Genomic DNA, 18,746 nt, shown 5'->3' on the forward strand with positions numbered 1-18,746 from the left:
TGCGTTGTGCCAAAAAATTGTTGCAGGGTCTGCGGCCCTTTCAGGTTAAACTCACACATACGGAGAGACCGTCGCTGGCACAGAAGGGCTCGGTGGACGAGCATCACCTGGATCATGTTAGTAAGACTGGTGTCTTTTTCGATGATGCTTTTGATGCGCTTTTGCAGCATCAGCACCTCGTCGGATGATCCCCAGTCCAGACCCTTATTGATCCACGATGCGAGCCGCAGTGGGGGACCGGATCTGAATGTAGGAGCGGTCGCCCATTTGGTGTCGTGGGGTTCGGTGATGTAGAACCATTCCTGCTGCCATACCTTGACGGTTTCCACGAAGGCCCCTTTTGGCCAGGTGACATTGGCGAGCTTGCTCACCATAGCGCCGCTGCACTCCGCGTGCTCCCCGTCGACCACCTTCGGCTTCACGTTGAATGTCTTGAGCCATAGGCCAAAGTGTAGGGGATACGGAGAAAAGCCTCACACATGATGATAAACGCCGAGATATGGAGGAAAGAGTTTGGGGCTAGCTCGTGAAAATCTAGCCCGTAATAGAACATAAGACCGCGAACAAAGGGGTGGAGAGCAAACCCTAACCCGCGGAGGAAGTGAGGGATGAACACCACCCTCTCCCCGGGCTTTGGTGTGGAGATGACCTGCCCTTTGGCAGGAAGCCTGTGTTGGATTTCCGCAGTCAGGTACCTCGCCGCCCGGAGCCCCGCGATGTCCTCCTTGGTAACAGAGGAGGCCACCCAGTTGCCTTGAGAGCGGATCCCAGACATGGCTGGAGTGCTTGGTGGCGATAGAAGAAGTCGAGACTTGGGCGCTGGAGCTCAGGGATGGAAAGGCTGAGGAAGAAGAAGGCGTGGGGGAGAAAGATGGATCTTTATCCCTTTATAAACGCAATGAATATCAAGCGCCTCCTCACAAGCTTTAAAACTCGCCTATTCCCAAGGGGTCGTGCAAACAGCACGGTTGGATTATCCAAACCCGTATTGATGAGAATCCCGTAATAAGGGGACATGATCTCTGCCTGGACAAGACGTGTCAATGTGGGCCGTGCCTCGAAACGCGAAGCGAGAGGCTAAAAATGGTTCGAAATAATAATGAGGCCAAGCATAACGTCTCACCGAAAAAGGCTGTTGATAGACGTGACTTACTGTTAAGTATTTTGCTCTTATGGTTTAGGGTTGTAGCTGATAAGCGGAGGCGAATATAGCTATCGTGTTGGAAGTCTACTTTGTAGTATTCGGATGAGGAACCCGCCTTGCAATGCCGAAGACAATCGGCGCGCCGAACACATCATCAATAAAGCTTGGTTCAGGGGCTGCTGAGGAGTCCTGGATTAGGGGGTCCCCGGGCGTCCGGGCTATGTGGCGTGGGCCGGACTGATGGGCCATGAAGATACAAGACGGAAGGCTTTCCCCCATGTCCGGATGGGACTCTCCTTTGCATGGATGGCAAACTTGGCGTTCGGATATGAAGATTCCTTTCTCTGTAAACCGACTCTATACAAACCTAGGCTCCCTCTGGTGTATGTATAAACCGGAGGGTTTAGTCCGTAGAGGCAATCATAATCATACAGGCTAGACATCTAGGGTTTAGCCATTACGATCTCGAGGTAGATCAACTCATGTAACCCCTATACTCATCAAAGTCAATCAAGCAGGAAGTAGGGTATTACCTCCATTAAGAGGGCCCAAACCTGGGTAAACATCGTGTCCCTGTCTCATGTTACCTTCGATCCTAAGACGCATAGTTTGGGACCCCCTACCCAAGATCTGCCAGTTTTGACACCGACAATGAGTAGCAAATGATTCACAAAAGGAGGCTACTATCTCAGAGTCAAGTCCATATTTAGAGCTAAACTTTGGAAAAGCATCGGTATTCATAAAAGATGTAACACAATCATACTTAAGTTTAATACCTGGCTGCTTACCTTCGTCGAGTTCCCTATATTCAGAGTTACGTTTAATTCTTTCCAAAAGATCCCACCAAAATTCAATAGTCTTCTTCATAAATGAACCAGCACAAGAAGTATCAAGCATGGTTTGATCATTACGAGAAAGCCGAGCATAAAATTCTGGATAATAATTTCCCTTGAGAGCTCATGGTTGGGGCATGAATATAACATTGACTTAAGCCTCCCCCAAGCTAGAGCGATACTTTCTCCTTCACGAGGCCAAAAATTATATATATAATTCCGATCACGATGAACTAGATGCATAGGATAATTTTTTTTGATGGAACTCCAATTTCAATCGATTCCAATTCCAAGATCCAATATCATTGCATAGCCTATACCATGCCAATGATTTGCCCTTCAAAGATACTTCATCTCCGGGTAAACTTGCAAGCTTAAACAACCCACAAATTTGTTCCACATATATCAAGTGCATATCAGGATGCTCGATTCCATCTCCTACATAAGGATTAGCTAGCAGTTGTTCTATCATACCCGAAGGAATTTCATATTCAATATTTTCAGTAGGTGCAGTAGGTTGAGGGGTAGCTAATTCTGATTCCAGTCGAGGTGAAGATACCCCGAACAAACCCCTCAAAGAATTGTTTTCCATAGTAACAAGTGACAATAAATTTCAGCATGATATATAAATGTTTCCTTACCAAAGGCGCTTCGTTCCCCGGCAACGGCGCCAGAAAATAGCCTTAATGACCCACAAGTATAGGGGATCAATTGTAGCTCTTTTCGATAAGTAAGAGTTTCGAACCCAACGAGGAGCAGAAGGAAATGATAAGTGGTTTTCAGCAAGGTAATGTCTGCAAGTGCTGAAATTGTAAGTAGCAGAGTAGTTTGATAACAAGATAATTTGTAACGAGCAAGTAACGATAGTACTACCAAAAGTGCAGCAAGGTAGCCCAATCCTTTTGAGGCAAAGGATGGGCTAAAACAGTCTCTTATGATAAGCAAAGCGTTCTTGAGGGTACACGGGAATTTCATCTAGTCACTTTCACCATGTTGGTTCGATTTGTGTTCGCTACTTTGATAATTTGATATGTGGGTGGACCGGTGCTTAGGTGATTTTCTTACTTGAATAAACCTCCTACTTATGATTAACCCTCCCGCAAGCATCCGCAACTACGAGAAAATTATTAAGAACAAATTCTAACCATAGCATTAAACTTTTGGATCCACTCGGTCCCTTACGGAATAACGCATAAACTGGAGTTTAAGATTCTATCACTCTCACAACCCATTATCTAATTGCTACTCCACAATGCATTCCCTTAGTCCCAAATATGGTGAAGTCTCATGCACTCGACATTCACATGACACCACTAAGGGAATCACAACATACATACTATCAAAATATCGAACACATATCAAGTTCACATGATTACTTGCAACATGATTTCTCCCGTGACCTCAAGAACAAAAGTAACTACTCACAAATGATAATCATGCTCAAGATCAGAGGGGTATTAAATAGCATATTGGATCTAAACATATAATCTACCACCAAATAAACCATATAGTAATCAACTACAAGATCTAATCAACACTACTAGTCACCCACAAGCACCAATCTATAATTCCGGTAATAAGATTGAAAACAAGGGGTGAACTAGGGTTTGAGATGAGATGGTGTTGTTGAAAATGTTGATGGAGATAGCCCTCCCCAAGATGGGAGAGTTGTTGGTGATGATGATGACGATGATTTCCCCCTCCGAGAGGGAAGTTCCCCCGGCGGAATCGCTCCACCGGAGGGCAAAAGTGCTCCTGCCCAAGTTCCGCCGCGAGATGGCGGCACTCCGTCCCGAAAGTCCTCCCCTTATTTTTTCTGGGTCAAAATGACTTATATACCAGAAGATGGGCACCGGAGGTGGGCCTGGGTGAGCACAGCCCACAGGGCACGCCTGGGATCCCTGGCGCGCCCAGGTGGGTTGTGCCCACCTGGTGGGCCCCCTCTGGTAGTTATTTGTTCCAATATTCGTCATATATTTGATAAAAAATCTCCATGAAGTTTCAGCTTGTTTGGAGTTGTGCAGAATAGGTGGCCAGACGTAGCTTTTCCAGGTCCAGATTTTCAGCTGCCGGAATTTTGCCTCTTTGTGTATACCTTGCATATTATGAGAGAAAAGGCATTATAATTACTCCAAAAAGCATTATTATGGATAAAAACATCATAAATAATAGTAGGAAAACATGATGCAAAATGGACATATCACATACCTAGTTCAATCTCGTTACTGGCAAGTCTCTTTACTCGTTCCGTGATGCATCATCTCATAACTAACTCATTAGTCACTTTTCTTGCAAGCTTCTTGTGATGTTGTATTACCGAGAGGGCCCAGAGATACCACTTCGATATATGGAGTGACAAAACCCAATCTTGATTCACTCCAACTCAACAGACACCTTCGGAGATACCTGTAGAGCATCTTTATGATCACCCAGTTATGTTGCGACGTTTGATAGCACACAAGGTATTCCTCCGGTATCGGGAGTTGCATGATCTCATGGTCGAAGAAACATGTATTTGAAATTAAGAAAGCAGTAGCAATAAACTGAACGATCATATGCTATGCTAACGGCTGGGTCTTGACCATCACATCATTCTCCTAATGATGTGATCCCGTTATCAAATGGCAACTCATGTCTATGGTTAGGAAACCTTAACCATCTTTGATCAACGAGCTAGTCTAGTATAGGCTCACTAGGGACACGGTATTTGTTTATGTATTCACACATGTATTTAAGTTTCCGGTCAATACAATTCTAGCATGAATAATAAACCTTTATCATGAATAAGGAAATATAATAATAACAACTTTATTATTGCCTCTAGGGCATATTTCCATCAATAGATGCATTTGGCTAACGACCTATTACTTCTATAAAGGATGTTGGAGTACCCGCCTCTTGGGGACCTCGTCACGCAAGAGTGCCCTCCACGTCGTCTGTTGAGCCTCCGCCTCACTTGGTTGGCTCCCTGGTGCCCTTACGGTTGTCCAATCTTCACGACTGCAACGAACCTGACAGGTCTGCCCTGGGGATCCATGACGTGTGGGTCGCAACCACAATTTGGGCCAGCTATCTTTGGTGGTTTTTTCGTAGCGTCCGCGTGCACACTGTCATGCGCGGCCTCGCATGAGACGGGCGAGGCCGGCTCCACCTGTCAGTGTCCTTCGACCTATGTCGGGTGGCGTCGCTCATGTTCGTGTGAGCCATGCACGCCTATACATCAGGGTTTGCGTGCGACCATCCAACCAGCCGACCAAGAGGACCCTCCGTGCTTTGAATTTCGTGGGCACCTCACACTGATGCCTCCTTGGCGCACTCCCATCCACCAGATCTCCACTATCGCCTCCTTGGCTAGTTTGCATTGTTGGTCCATGAAACATGGTCCGCGGGCATGGTCGAGGCCACCTCTCTGTGGGTTGTCGTGTTCCACTCGCATGCGTTGTCTCGCAACAGGTTAACCTGGTCTACCTGCCAGCGTCCGCATCCCCCCTACTAGGCCGGTTCATTCGCCCAACCAGGTGTGCCGTGTGCTCGGCTTGGCGTGTGACCGTCCACTCAGTCTGCCTTGAGGCCCATACGGCCAGGGGTTGTGACAGCGAAAGGCCAGGAAGTGAAAGCCCTCCACAGTCGAGAACGTGCGGACGGTTCGTGTCTTTGGCCTTGCACCGCACATGCTACCTCGCACGGTTGAGTCACGCATGTTGAGTCTCTTTGCCCCCTGCTGTTGGTGGGGGTATGGTGGTGCATTGTGAGGCGCTCTTCCTTCCATTTTGTCGTTGCCACCTCCTCTCTTCTCCCTCGCGACGCCCATCTCTGGTGCCTCTCTCATTCCCTTGGCCTCACCATCATGAGCCTGCATGAGGAGGAACCTGATCAGGATGACGGACAACAGTGGGGCACATGCCAGCCCTGTCGTTCGCTATCATGAGCTCTGCCCTGATACGTCCCCAACGTATCTATAATTTTTTTATTGTTCCATGCTATTTTATTATCAATCTTGGATGTTTTATAATCATTTTATAGTCATTTTGTATCATTTTTTGGTACTAACCTATTGACATAGTGCCAAGTGTGAGTTGTTGTTTTTTCCATGTTTTTTACATCGCAGAAAATCAATACCAGATGGAGTCCAAATGCCACGAAACTCCACGATGATTTTTTATGGGCCGGATGGAATATGTTGGGCCCTGGTTGCACCTAGGGGGAGTCCTGAGGAGGGGACAACCCACAAGGGCGCTCCAGGAGGCCCAGACGCGCCCTGGTTGGTTGTGCCGACCTCGGGTGCCAGCCGGACAGCCTCTTTGATCTATAAATACCCCAAAATACCAGAACCCTAGGGGAGTCGACGAAATATTCATCCAGCCGCCGCAGAGTCCAGAACCACCAGATCCAATCTAGACACCATCTCGGATGGGGTTCACCACCTCCATTGGTGCCTCTCCGATGATGCGTGAGTAGTTCTTTGTAGACCTTCGGGTCCGTAGTTAGTATCTAGATGGCTCTCTCTCTCGCTGAATTCTCAATACAATGGTCTCTTGGAGATCCATATGATGTAACTCTTTTTGTGGTGTGTTTGTTGGGATCTGATGAACTTTGAGTTTATGATCAGTCATATCTTTTTATATCCATGAAAGTTATTTGAGTTTCTTTGATGTCTGATACGTCTTCCATCGTATCTACCTTTCCAAACACTTTTGCCCTTGTTTTGGACTCTAACTTGCATGATTTGAATGGAACTAACCCGGACTAACGCTGTTTTCAGCAGAATTGCCATGGTGTTATTTTTGTGCAGAAATAGAAGTTCTCGGAATGACCTGAAACTTCACGGAGAATATTTTTGGAATATATAAAAAAATATTGGCGAAAGAATCAAGACCAGGGGCCCCACACCCTGTCCACGAGGGTGGGGGCGCGCCTACCGCCTGGGCGCGCCCCCTGTCTCGTGGGCCCCCTGAGGCTCCACCGACCTCAACTCCAACTCTATATATTCACGTTCGGGGAGAAAAAAATCAGAGAGAATGATTCATCGCGTTTTACGATACGGAGCTGCCGCCAAGCCCTAATCTCTCTCGGGAGGGCTGATCTGGAGTCTGTTCGGGGCTCCGGAGAGGGGAATCCGTCGCCGTCGTCATCATCAACCATCCTCCATCACCAATGTCATGATGCTCACCGCCGTGCGTGAGTAATTCCATCATAGGCTTGATGGACGGTGATGGGTTGGATGAGATTTATCATGTAATCGAGTTAGTTTTGTTAGGGTTTGATCCCTAGTATCCACTATGTTCTGAGATTGATGTTGCTATGACTTTGCTATGCTTAATGCTTGTCACTAGGGCCCGAGTGCCATGAATTCAGATCTGAACCTATTATGTTTTCATGAATATATGTGAGTTCTTAATCCTATCTTGCAAGTCATTAGTCACCTACTATGTGTTATGATCCGGTAACCCCGAAGTGACAATAATCGGGACCACTCCTGGTGATGACCGTAGTTTGAGGAGTTCATGTATTCACTAAGTGTTAATGCTTTGGTCCGGTACTCTATTAAAAGGAGGCCTTAATATCCCTTAGTTTCCAATAGGACCCCGCTGCCACGGGAGGGTAGGACAAAAGATGTCATGCAAGTTCTTTTCCATAAGCATGTATGACTATATTCAGAATACATGCCTACATTACATTGATGAACTGGAGCTAGTTCTGTGTCACCCTATGTTATAACTGGTGCATGAGGAATCGCATCCGACATAATTATCCGTCACTGATCCAATGCCTACGAGCTTTTCACATATTGATCTTTGCTTAGTTACTTTTCCGTTGCCACTATTACAATTACTACAAAACTTCTATTGTTACTTTTGCCACTATTACCGTTACTTCCATACTACTTTGCTACTAAATACTTTGCTGCAGATATTAAGTTTTCCAGGTGTGCTTGAATTGACAACTCAACTGCTAATACTTGAGAATATTCTTTGGCTCCCCTTGTGTCGAATCAATAAATTTGGGTTGAATACTCTACCCTCGAAAACTGTTGCGATCCCCTATACTTGTGGGTTATCAAGACTATTTTCTGGCACCATTGCCGGGGAACATAGCTCTATTCTTTGAGTCACTTGGGATTTGTATCTGCTGATCACTATGAGGAACTTGAAAGATGAAAAAACTAAGATTTATCCCTCAACTACGAGGGGAGGTAAGGAACTGCCATCTAGCTCTGCACTTGATTCACCTTCTGTTATGAGTAAATTTGCAACACCTACACATGCTATTGATTCTAATAGGTCGCATGTTATTGATGATCCCACTTCTGCTATGCATGATACTTATGATGAAACTACTTCTATGCTTGATACTACTGTGTCATTAGGTGAATTTCTTGATGAACAACTTGCTAGGGCTACAGAGAATGAAATTATTGAAACTGATATATTGATGAAAGTGATGATGAAGATTCTCCCCCTAGATATGAATTGCCTATTGTGCCTGAGGGTTATGTTATAGATGAAGAAACTACTAGAGATTTTCTTGCTTGCAATGATAGATATGATCTTAAGAAATTATTAGCTAAGCTGAAATAAAAATCTTTGAATGCTAGAATGAAATATGACCCTGCTCTTGCTACTTCACCTATCTGTATTTCCGATAAGGATTATGATTTCTCTGTCGACCCTGAGATAATTACTTTGGTTGAATCTGATCCTTTTTATGGCTATGAATCAGAAACTGTTGTGGCACATCTTACTAAATTAAATGATATAGCCACCCTGTTCACTAATGAGGAAAAAATTCGTTACTACTATATCCTTAAGCCATTTCCGTTCTCATTAAAGGGTGATGCTAAAACATGGTTTAATTCTCTTGATCCTGGTTGTGTGCGTAGTTCCCAGGATATGATTTATTACTTCTCTGCTAAATATTTCCCTGCTCATAAGAAACAAGCTGCTTTAAGGGAAATATATAATTTTGTGCAAATTGAAGAAGAGAGTCTCCCACAAGCTTGGGGGAGGCTTCTCCGATTACTTAATGCTTTGCCTGATCATCCTCTCAAGAAAAATGAAATACTTGATATCTTTTATAATGGACTAACCGATGCTTCCAGAGACCACCTGGATAGTTGTGCTAGTTGTGTTTTCAGGGAAAGAACTATTGATCAAGTTGAATTGCTATTGAATAATATGTTGAGTAATGAAAATGATTGGACACTTCCTGAACCAACTCCTAAACCAACTCCGAAGAAAAGGGGTATTATATTTCTCAGTCCTGAAGATATGCAAGAGGCAAAGAAATCTATGAAAGAAAAAGGTATTAAAGCTGAAGATGTTAAGAATTTACCACCTATTGAAGAAATACATGGTCTTGATAACCCGACATAGGTAGTAAACGTAAATTCTCTCTATAGATATGATAAAGCTGAAATACCGTCTACTAAGTTTGCTAGCCAATGCTTGGATGAGTTTGATGACTTTATGGTTAAACAAGAAAACTTCAATGCTTATGTTGGTAGACAATTGAAACAAAATGCTTATATGATTGAACACTTGAGTGATTATATGTCTAGCGTTAAAGGTGAACTTAAACTCATTAGTAAACATGCTTCTATGGTTACCACTCAAGTAGAACAAGTGCTTAAGGCTCAAAATGATTTGCTCAATGAATTAAATAATAAGAAAAATGATAATGTTGTTAGAGTTATGACTAGAGGGGGTAAAATGACTCAGGAACCTTTGTATCCTGATGGCCACCCTAAGAGAATTGAGCAAGATTCTCAGAGAACTAATGTTGATGCACCTAGTCCTTCTAAGAAGAAGAAAAAGAAAAATGATAGGACTTTGCATGCTTCTAGTGAACCTGTTGTTGACACACCTGAGGATCCCAATGATATTTCTATTTCTGATGCTGAAACGCAATCTGGTGATGAACATGAACCTAGTGATAATATTAATTATGATGTTCATGTTGATGCTCAACCTAGCGATAACAATGATGTAGAGATTGAACCTGCTGTTGATCTTGATAACCCACAATCAAAGAATCAACGTTATGATAAGAGAGACTTCATTGCTAGGAAGCACAGTAAAGAAAGAGAACCATGGGTTCAGAAACCCATGCCTTTTCCTCCTAAACCATCCAAGAAAAAGGATGATGAGGATTTTGAGCGCTTTGCTGAAATGATTAGACCTATCTTTTTGCGTATGCGTTTGACTGATATGCTTAAAATGAATCCTTATGCTAAGTACATGAAAGATATTGTTACAAATAAAAGAAAGATACCGGAAGCTGAAATTTCCACCATTCTTGCTAATTATACTTTTAAAGGTGGAATACCTAAGAAACTAGGAGATCTAGGAGTACCAACTATACCATGCTCCATTAAAAGAAACTATGTTAAACTGCTTTATGTGATCTTGGAGCCGGTGTTAGTGTTATGCCTCTCTCTTTATATCATAGACTTGATTTGAATAAGTTGACACCTACTGAAATATCTTTGCAAATGGCCGATAAATCAACTGCTATACCTGTCGGTATTTGTGAGGATGTGCTTGTTGTGGTTGCAAACGTTACTATTTTAACGGACTTTGTTATTCTTGATATTCCCGAGGACGATAGTATGTCTATTATTCTTGGTAGACCCTTTTTGAATACTGAAGCGGCTGTTCTTGATTGCAACAAAGGCAATGTCACTTTTCATGTTAATGGTAATGAGCATACGGTACACTTTCCGAGGAAACAACCTCAAGTCCACAGTATCAATTCTATTGGAAAAATTCCAACTATTACTATTGGAGGTTTTGAATTTCCTCTTCCTGCTGTCATGAAGAAATATGATATCCTTATTGTTGGGGATGTGCATATCCCCGTTGAGATAACCTAGTGCTATTCGAAAATTCTCCGGTTTCATGCGATTTGGAATGAGTTTGTTAACAAGACTTGATCAACCTTGTTAATTGATTCCTTTTGATGAGCATGAGATGGATGAAGTTAGAAAGCACAACTCTCTATACCCTCCTTTCACTTTCTGTTATTTAGATTAAATAAAGCAAAAATAGTATTTTCTGTGTGTTTTCTGAATTATCCTTGCAATAAAAAATACCCCCAAAAAAAGTTCTCCAAATGTCCCGAAATTGAAATATGATTTTTTGTAGAATATTTAAGAATATCTGGAACTGAGAACACACCAGAGGGGGCAACCGCCTGGCCATGAGGGTGTAGGGCGCGCCCCTTGCCTCGTGGGCCCCACGTGGCCCCCTTCACTTATTCCAGCACCCACACACTTCGTCTTCCTCCAGAAAAAATCACCACACAGCTCAAACTCGTATTCTAGCTCGTTTTGCTGCGATTTTCGATCTCCTTGCTCAAAGCTCCACTCACAAAACTGCTTTGGGGGATTGTTCTTCGGTATGTGACTCCTCCAATGGTCCAATTAGTTTTTCTAGTGCTTTATTTATTGCAAATTTTTGTTGCTTAGGTGACCCTGTTCTTGAGCTTGCATGTCAAATTTATTTGGTCCCAAGTAGTTCTAATGCATGATATAGTCTCTAGGCACTTGTGGGGGTAGTTTCTATCAATCTTGTTGAGTTTGATTCACTTTTATTTTGAGTCACTAAAAATTTCAGAAAATTCCAGAAAATGATGAAGAGATTATTGAGGGCCTCTTCGAGCCGAAGCTCGAAGGATAAGCAAAGTGAAGAGAATAAGAAGCCCAAATATAATCTTCCTCGCACCGCAAAAGTTCGTCCATGTGAATAGCCTTGTGATGAGTTCTTGAGAGCAGCCGGGATTCATGATGATTTTTATTATTTGGCTAAGAATGCGGGCCTCGTCGACTTCCTCCGCGACCAGCGCGAACAGTATCTCCTCCTCACTAATATTTTCATGCAAAATTTTCATTTCCATGCTAGGAGATCGCCACCTTCGGTGGATTTTTATTTATATGATGAGTTTAAGGAGATGTCACTTTATGATTTTTGTGTGGTTTGCAAGTTACCCTTTACGGGCAGCATAGAGGAACCACATCATAATGATGTGGAAGGGTTTATTGATATGATTGTTGTAGAGGAAACGAGGAAGGTTTCCGATGCAAGAATCACTAGCATACATTTTCCTGTTCTGCGTTACTTTGCAATATTTGCTAGTAGATGCTTAATTGGTCGTGGGAACAGTGGAAACCTTAGTGCCCCTGGTATTTTTATTTTGTGCCATGCCTTGTTTCGTGATACTACTTTCAGTTTAGGCTCTATTGTTGCTAAACGGATAAATCTGAACCGTACAAAGGGTCCCATCTTTGGAGGCATCTTTGCTTCGCGCCTTGCTACACACTTTAACATACCTATCAAGCATTATGAGAAAGAGGAAAAGTTCCTGCCTCCTATTTTTCTAGATTATAAGAGTATGGTAGCACATGAGTTTATTGTTAAAGATAAGAAGAAGATGCTTAAGTATAAATTGATATTTGATAAAATTTATCGTGAGATTATTACCTTGCCTGCGCCCTTTTTGTTTAACATATTTTCAAGCACATACCTCATTTTGCCGGAGGCCGTTCATGCATACTTGAGCGTGACACCTGCTCCAGAGGCTGAGCCGGAGCCACCACTTGACCCTTATCGGCAGTCTGTTTATCAGTGGGATCCGGAGGAGCTCGCCAACCAGTGCCACCCCGAGGATCCTCCTCAGTACACTGGAGAGGACCACTTTGATCCATGGGCATAGACCAACTTAGGCACAAGCCTAAACTTGGGGGAGTACGTATTTCTCACCGAGATTCCATTCATGTTCACACACTCATTCTAGTTGTCGGTGCTCATACTTTTTCATTGTACTATCCATGCTAGTTTATTTTCTTTTCTAAGTGTTCTTCTTGTGTGTTTGAAAAACCTTAAGAAAAAACCAAAAAATTAGTTGTAGCTTTTAGCTAGCTTACTTTCCATACCTGTAGTAGTAGTAATTAAAAGAAAACCCAAAAAGATTTCTCATTCTTCTTTTGCTTGTTGGGAGCTTTCCCGTGTAAATTGTTTATTTATTTTCTTGTTCTTTGGGGGTTGAGAGGAGAAGACCATGATGAAAATGTTGAAGTGGCTCTTATATGCATTATTGTTGATTTAACCAAGAGCCCATATTACCTTGTCTTCTCATGTGTATTAAATGCTTGCAGATTCCAGCTTAGTCCAATGCACGTGCACTATTATTATTATCCACACCGTTTGGTCGTGCAAGTGAAAGGCAATAATGACGATATATGATGGACTGATTGAGATGAGAGAAGCTGGTATGAACTCGACCTCTTTTTTTTGTAAATATGATTAGTTCATCGTTCTTGATTCAGCCTATTATGAACGAAACATGTTTGCAATGACAATTAGAGATTATAGTTGCTTATGCCATGCTTAATTAGCTAGGAGTTTATAATGGTCTACCTTGCGTGCCAACATGCTATTAAAATGGTTGTGATGTGGTATGATAGGGTGATATCCTCCTTTGAACGATTCAAGTGGCTTGACTTGGCACATGTTCACGCATGTAGTTGAAACAAAATCAACATAGCCTCCACGATATGAATGTTCATGGTGAATTATATCCTACTCATGCTTGCACTTAGTGTTGATTAATTTTAATGCATGTAAATGACTGTTGTCGCTCTCTAGTTGGTCGCTTCCCAGTCTCTTTCTAGCCTTCACTTGTACTAATCGGGAATACTGCTTGTGCATCCACTTCCATAAACCCCAAAGTTATTCCATATGAGTCCACCATACCTTCCTATATGCGGTATCTACCTGCCGTTCCAAGTAAATTTGTATGTGCCAAACTCTAAACCTTCAAATGAAATTCTGTTTTGTATGCTCGAATAGCTCATGTATCAACTAGGGTTGTCTATAGCTTCCATGCTAGGTGGGTTATTCTCACGAGGAGTGGACTCCGCTCCTCACTCACGAGAAAATGGCTGGTCACCGGGATGCCAAGTCCCATGCTCAAACCAAATCAAAATAATTGCAAACAAAACTCCCCCGGGACTGTTGTTAGTTGGAGGCACCCGTTGTTTCGGGCAAGCCATGGATTGATGCTTGTTGGTGGAGGGGGAGTATAAACTTTACCATTCTGCTTGGGAACCGCCTATAATGTGTGTAGCATGGAAGATATCGAGATCTCTCGGTTGTTATGTTGACAATGAAAGTATGCCGCTCAAAATATTATTTATCTCTATTTCAAAATTGAGCTCTGGCACCTCTACAAATCCCTGCTTCCCTCTGCGAAGGGCCTATCTATTTACTTTTATGTTGAGTCATCACCCTCTTATTAAAAAGCACCAGTTGGAGAGCACTGATGTCATTTGCATGCATCACTATTAGTTTGCATTGAGTATGACTGGATCTCTTTTACCATGAATTACAATGTTTAGTCAGTCCTTGATCTTCAGAGGTGCTCTGCATTTATGTTTTGTGGTCTCAGAAAGGGCTAGCGAGATACCATCTTGTTATATCATATTATGATTGTTTCGAGAAAGTGTTGTGATCCGAGATTTATTATTATTGCTCGCTAGGTGATTATGCCATTGATATGAGTAAATATGAGACCTAAAGGTTATTGTGAATATGGTTAGTTCATAATCTTTGCTGAAAACTTGAATGCTGGCTTTACATATTTACAACAACAAGAACAAACAGAGTCTGTAAAAGTTTTTCTTTATCACTTTCAGTTTATCAACTGAATTGCTTGAGGACAAGCAAAGGTTTAAGCTTGGGGGAGTTGATACGTCTCCATCGTATCTACTTTTCCAAACACTTTTGCGCTTGTTTTGGACTCTAACTTGCATGATTTGAATGGAACTAACACGGACTGACGCTGTTTTCAGCAGAATTGCCATGGTATTATTTTTGCGCGGAAATAAAAGTTCTCGGAATGACCTGAAACTTCACGGAGAATATTTTTCGAATATATAAAAAATACTGGCGAAAGAATCAAGACCAAAGGGTCCACACCCTGTCCACGAGGGTGGGGGCACGCCTACCCCCCTTGGGCACGCCCCCCTGTCTCGTGGGCCCCCTGAGGCTCCACCGACCTCAACTTCAACTCTATATATTCACGTTCGGGGAGAAAAAAAATCAGAGAGAAGGATTCATCGCGTTTTACGATACGGAGCCGCCGCCAAGCCCTAATCTCTCTCGGGAGGGCTGATCTCGAGTCTGTTCGGGGCTCCGGAGAGGGGAATCCGTCGCCGTCGTCATCATCAACCATCCTCCATCACCAATTTCATGATGCTCACCGCCGTGTGTGAGTAATTCCATCATAGGCTTGATGGACGATGATGGGTTGGATGAGATTTATCATGTAATCGAGTTAGTTTTGTTAGGGTTTGATCCCTAGTATCCACTATGTTCTGAGATTAATGTTGCTATGACTTTGCTATGCTTAATGCTTGTCACTAGGGCCCGAGTGCCATGAATTCAGATCTGAACCTATTATGTTTTCATGAATATATCCATGAATATATGTGAGTTCTTAATCCTATCTTGCAAGTCATTAGTCACCTACTATGTGTTATGATCCGGTAACCCCGAAGTGACAATAATCGGGACCACTCCCGGTGATGACCGTAGTTTGAGGAGTTCATGTATTCACTAAGTGTTAATGCTTTGGTCCGGTACTCTATTAAAAGGAGGCCTTAATATCCCTTAGTTTCCAATAGGACCCCGCTGCCACGGGAGGGTAGGACAAAAGATGTCACGCAAGTTCTTTTCCATAAGCACGTATGACTATATTCAGAATACATGCCTACATTACATTGATGAACTGGAGCTAGTTCTGTGTCACCCTATGTTATAACTGGTGCATGAGGAATCGCATCCGACATAATTATCCATCACTGATCCAATGCCTACGAGCTTTGCACATATTGATCTTTGCTTAGTTACTTTTCCGTTGCCACTGTTACAATTACTACAAAACTGCTACTGTTACTTTTGCCACTGTTACCGTTACTTCCATACTACTTTGCTACTAAATACTTTGCTGCAGATATTAAGTTTTCCAGGTGTGCTTGAATTGGCAACTCAACTGCTAATACTTGAGAATATTCTTTGGCTCCCCTTGTGTCGAATCAATAAATTTGGGTTGAATACTCTACCCTCGAAAACTGTTGCGACCCCTATACTTGTGGGTTATCATTGTCTTATATGCATGATCTCTTATAGCCTCGTATTTCTTCTCCAATATTTGGGTTTTGTTTGGCCAACTTGATCTATTTATCTTGCAATGGGAAGAGGTGCCCGGTAGTGGGTTCGATCTTACGGTGCTTGATCCCAGTGACAGAAAGGGAAACAACACGTATGTATCGTTGCTACTAAGGATAAAAAGATGGGATCTATATCTAGGCAATAGATAAACGGATCTTGTCTACATCATGTCATTGTTCTTATTGCATTACTCTGTTTTTTCATGAACTTAATACATTAGATGCATGCTGGATAGCGATCGATGTGTGGAGTAATAGTAGTAGATGCAGGCAGGAGTCGGTCTACTAATCTTGGACGTAATGCCTATGTAATGATCATTGCCTGGATATCGTCATAATTATTTGAGTTTCTATCAATTGCCCAACAGTAATTTGTTTACCCACCATTTGCTATCTTTCTCAAGAGAAGCCATTAGTGAAACCTACGGCCCCCGGGTTTTCTTCCTCATATATTTGCTTGCGATCTACTTTTCCTTTGCATTTTTATTCAGATCTATTAAACCAAAAATACTTTGCTACACTTTATTTTATTTGTGATCTATTATTCCAATCTATTACAAATTTCTGGCATCGTTACCCGAAAGGGATTGACAACCCCTTTAACACGTCGGGTTGCGAGGTGTTGTTATTTGTGTGCAGGTGTTGTTTACGTTGTGTTGCTTGGTTCTCCTACTGGTTCGATAACCTTGGTTTCTTCACTAAGGGAAATATCTATCGTCGCTGTGCTGCATCATCCCTTCCTCTTTGGGGAAATACCGACGTAGTCCTAGCAGACAGGAGCTTTTCTGGCGCTATAGTCAGAGAGCGATCAAAAGGAATTTCTGGCGCCTTTGCCGGGGAGGATCTTCAACATAACCAGGTTCCTAATCAAAAATCTCATCTCCTCGCAATTTACATTATTTCCCATTTGCCTCTCGTTTTCCTCTCCCCCACTTCACAAAAATTTGCTATTTTATTCGCCCTATTTTTCGTTCGCCTTTTTCTCGTCAGATCTCTTGGTTGCTATCTACTTGTGTTACCATGTACCTTCTATATGCTTGCATCTTCGCTTGCTAAAAATCTATTGATATGGATTCCCATCCACTTGCTAATCTTTTTAAAAGATCCAATCACAATGAACCGATTGCTAGTGAGTTGGGTGCACTAGATTATATTTGTGAAGTTTTGCTTGAGATTCGTGAATCTGAAAATTGTGATGAAGAAATTTATGAAGTGATTCATGATAGCTCCTTGAATGAAAAGCATGATTGCAATAATTTTACTATAAATTCTATTAATGTCAATTGTGCTAATAATATGCAAAACCCCAAGCTTGGGGATGCTTGTTTTGTTATGTCTGCTACTTATTGCAATGATAATGATTGCGGTGATAATGTTTCTTATGATCTTGAAAATTTATTTAAGCCTCATAATGAATATGTTTGCGATAATATTGAAAGTGGGTTTGGAAGAGTGTCAACTTTAGCTAAAATTAATCCCACACATTTGGAGAGTGTTCAATCTTATGAATTTTTTTATGAAAGTAGGTTTGCAGAGGTCATCACTTTATTTGATGATCCCACTATTTTGGAAGAGTGTCAACTTTGCATGCATGTGGATCATAAAGAGAAAAATTTATATGATAGTCATATTATTGAATTTGACTATGATCCTACATATAATTATTATGAGAGAGGAAAATATGGTTGTAGAAAATTTCATGTTATTAAGTTTCCTCTCGTTGTGTTGAGATTGTCAATGTTTATTCCTCTCCTTTGCATATGCTAGATATTTCTTGTCTTGATTATTTTTTTTCCTATAAAATTCCTATGCATAGGAAGTATGTTAGACTTAAATGTGTTTGTCACATGTTTCATGATGCTCACTTTGGGTTTCAATTATTATCTGTTGTGTGAGCATCGTTGAAATATTATGCCTAGCTAAGGGCGTAAAACTATAGCGCTTGTTGGGAGGCAACCCAATGACTAAATTTTATTTTTGCTTTTTTCTTTCTGTTCTTGAGTGTTAGCACAATTATGATACTGTTATGATTGTGTTTTTTGTGTTTTAATTAGTGTTTGTGCCAAGTAGAACCAATAGGATCTTCTTGGGTGATAGTTGTTTGATCTTGCTGAAAAAGACAGAAACTTTGTGCTCACGAAAATAATTGTTAAAAATCACCAGAACGTGATAAAATGCCAATTCTTTTTGAAGAAGATCAATATACAAATTATCCAAGTTGTCCTAGTTTTTCAGAATTTTTTGAATTCCAGAAGTATTCGAACAAATCAGATTGCTACAGATTGTTCTGTTTTGACAGATTCTGTTTTCTTTGTGTTGTGGGCTTATTTTGATGGCTCTATGGTTTTCTTTGATGAGTTTTTGCCATAGAAAAATTGTAATACAGTAGATAAAATACAAAAACTAAAGAAGAATTGGTTTGATACAGCACTTATAGTAGTGAGTTATTTTTCTTACACTAACGTATCTCACGAAGGTTTTGTTGAGTTTTGTGTGATTGAAGTTTTCAAGTTTTGGGTTATCTTACGATAGATGAAAGAAG

This window comes from Triticum aestivum, chromosome 6D (assembly GCF_018294505.1).
Source record: "Triticum aestivum cultivar Chinese Spring chromosome 6D, IWGSC CS RefSeq v2.1, whole genome shotgun sequence".
In the NCBI taxonomy this organism is placed as follows: domain Eukaryota; kingdom Viridiplantae; phylum Streptophyta; class Magnoliopsida; order Poales; family Poaceae; genus Triticum; species Triticum aestivum.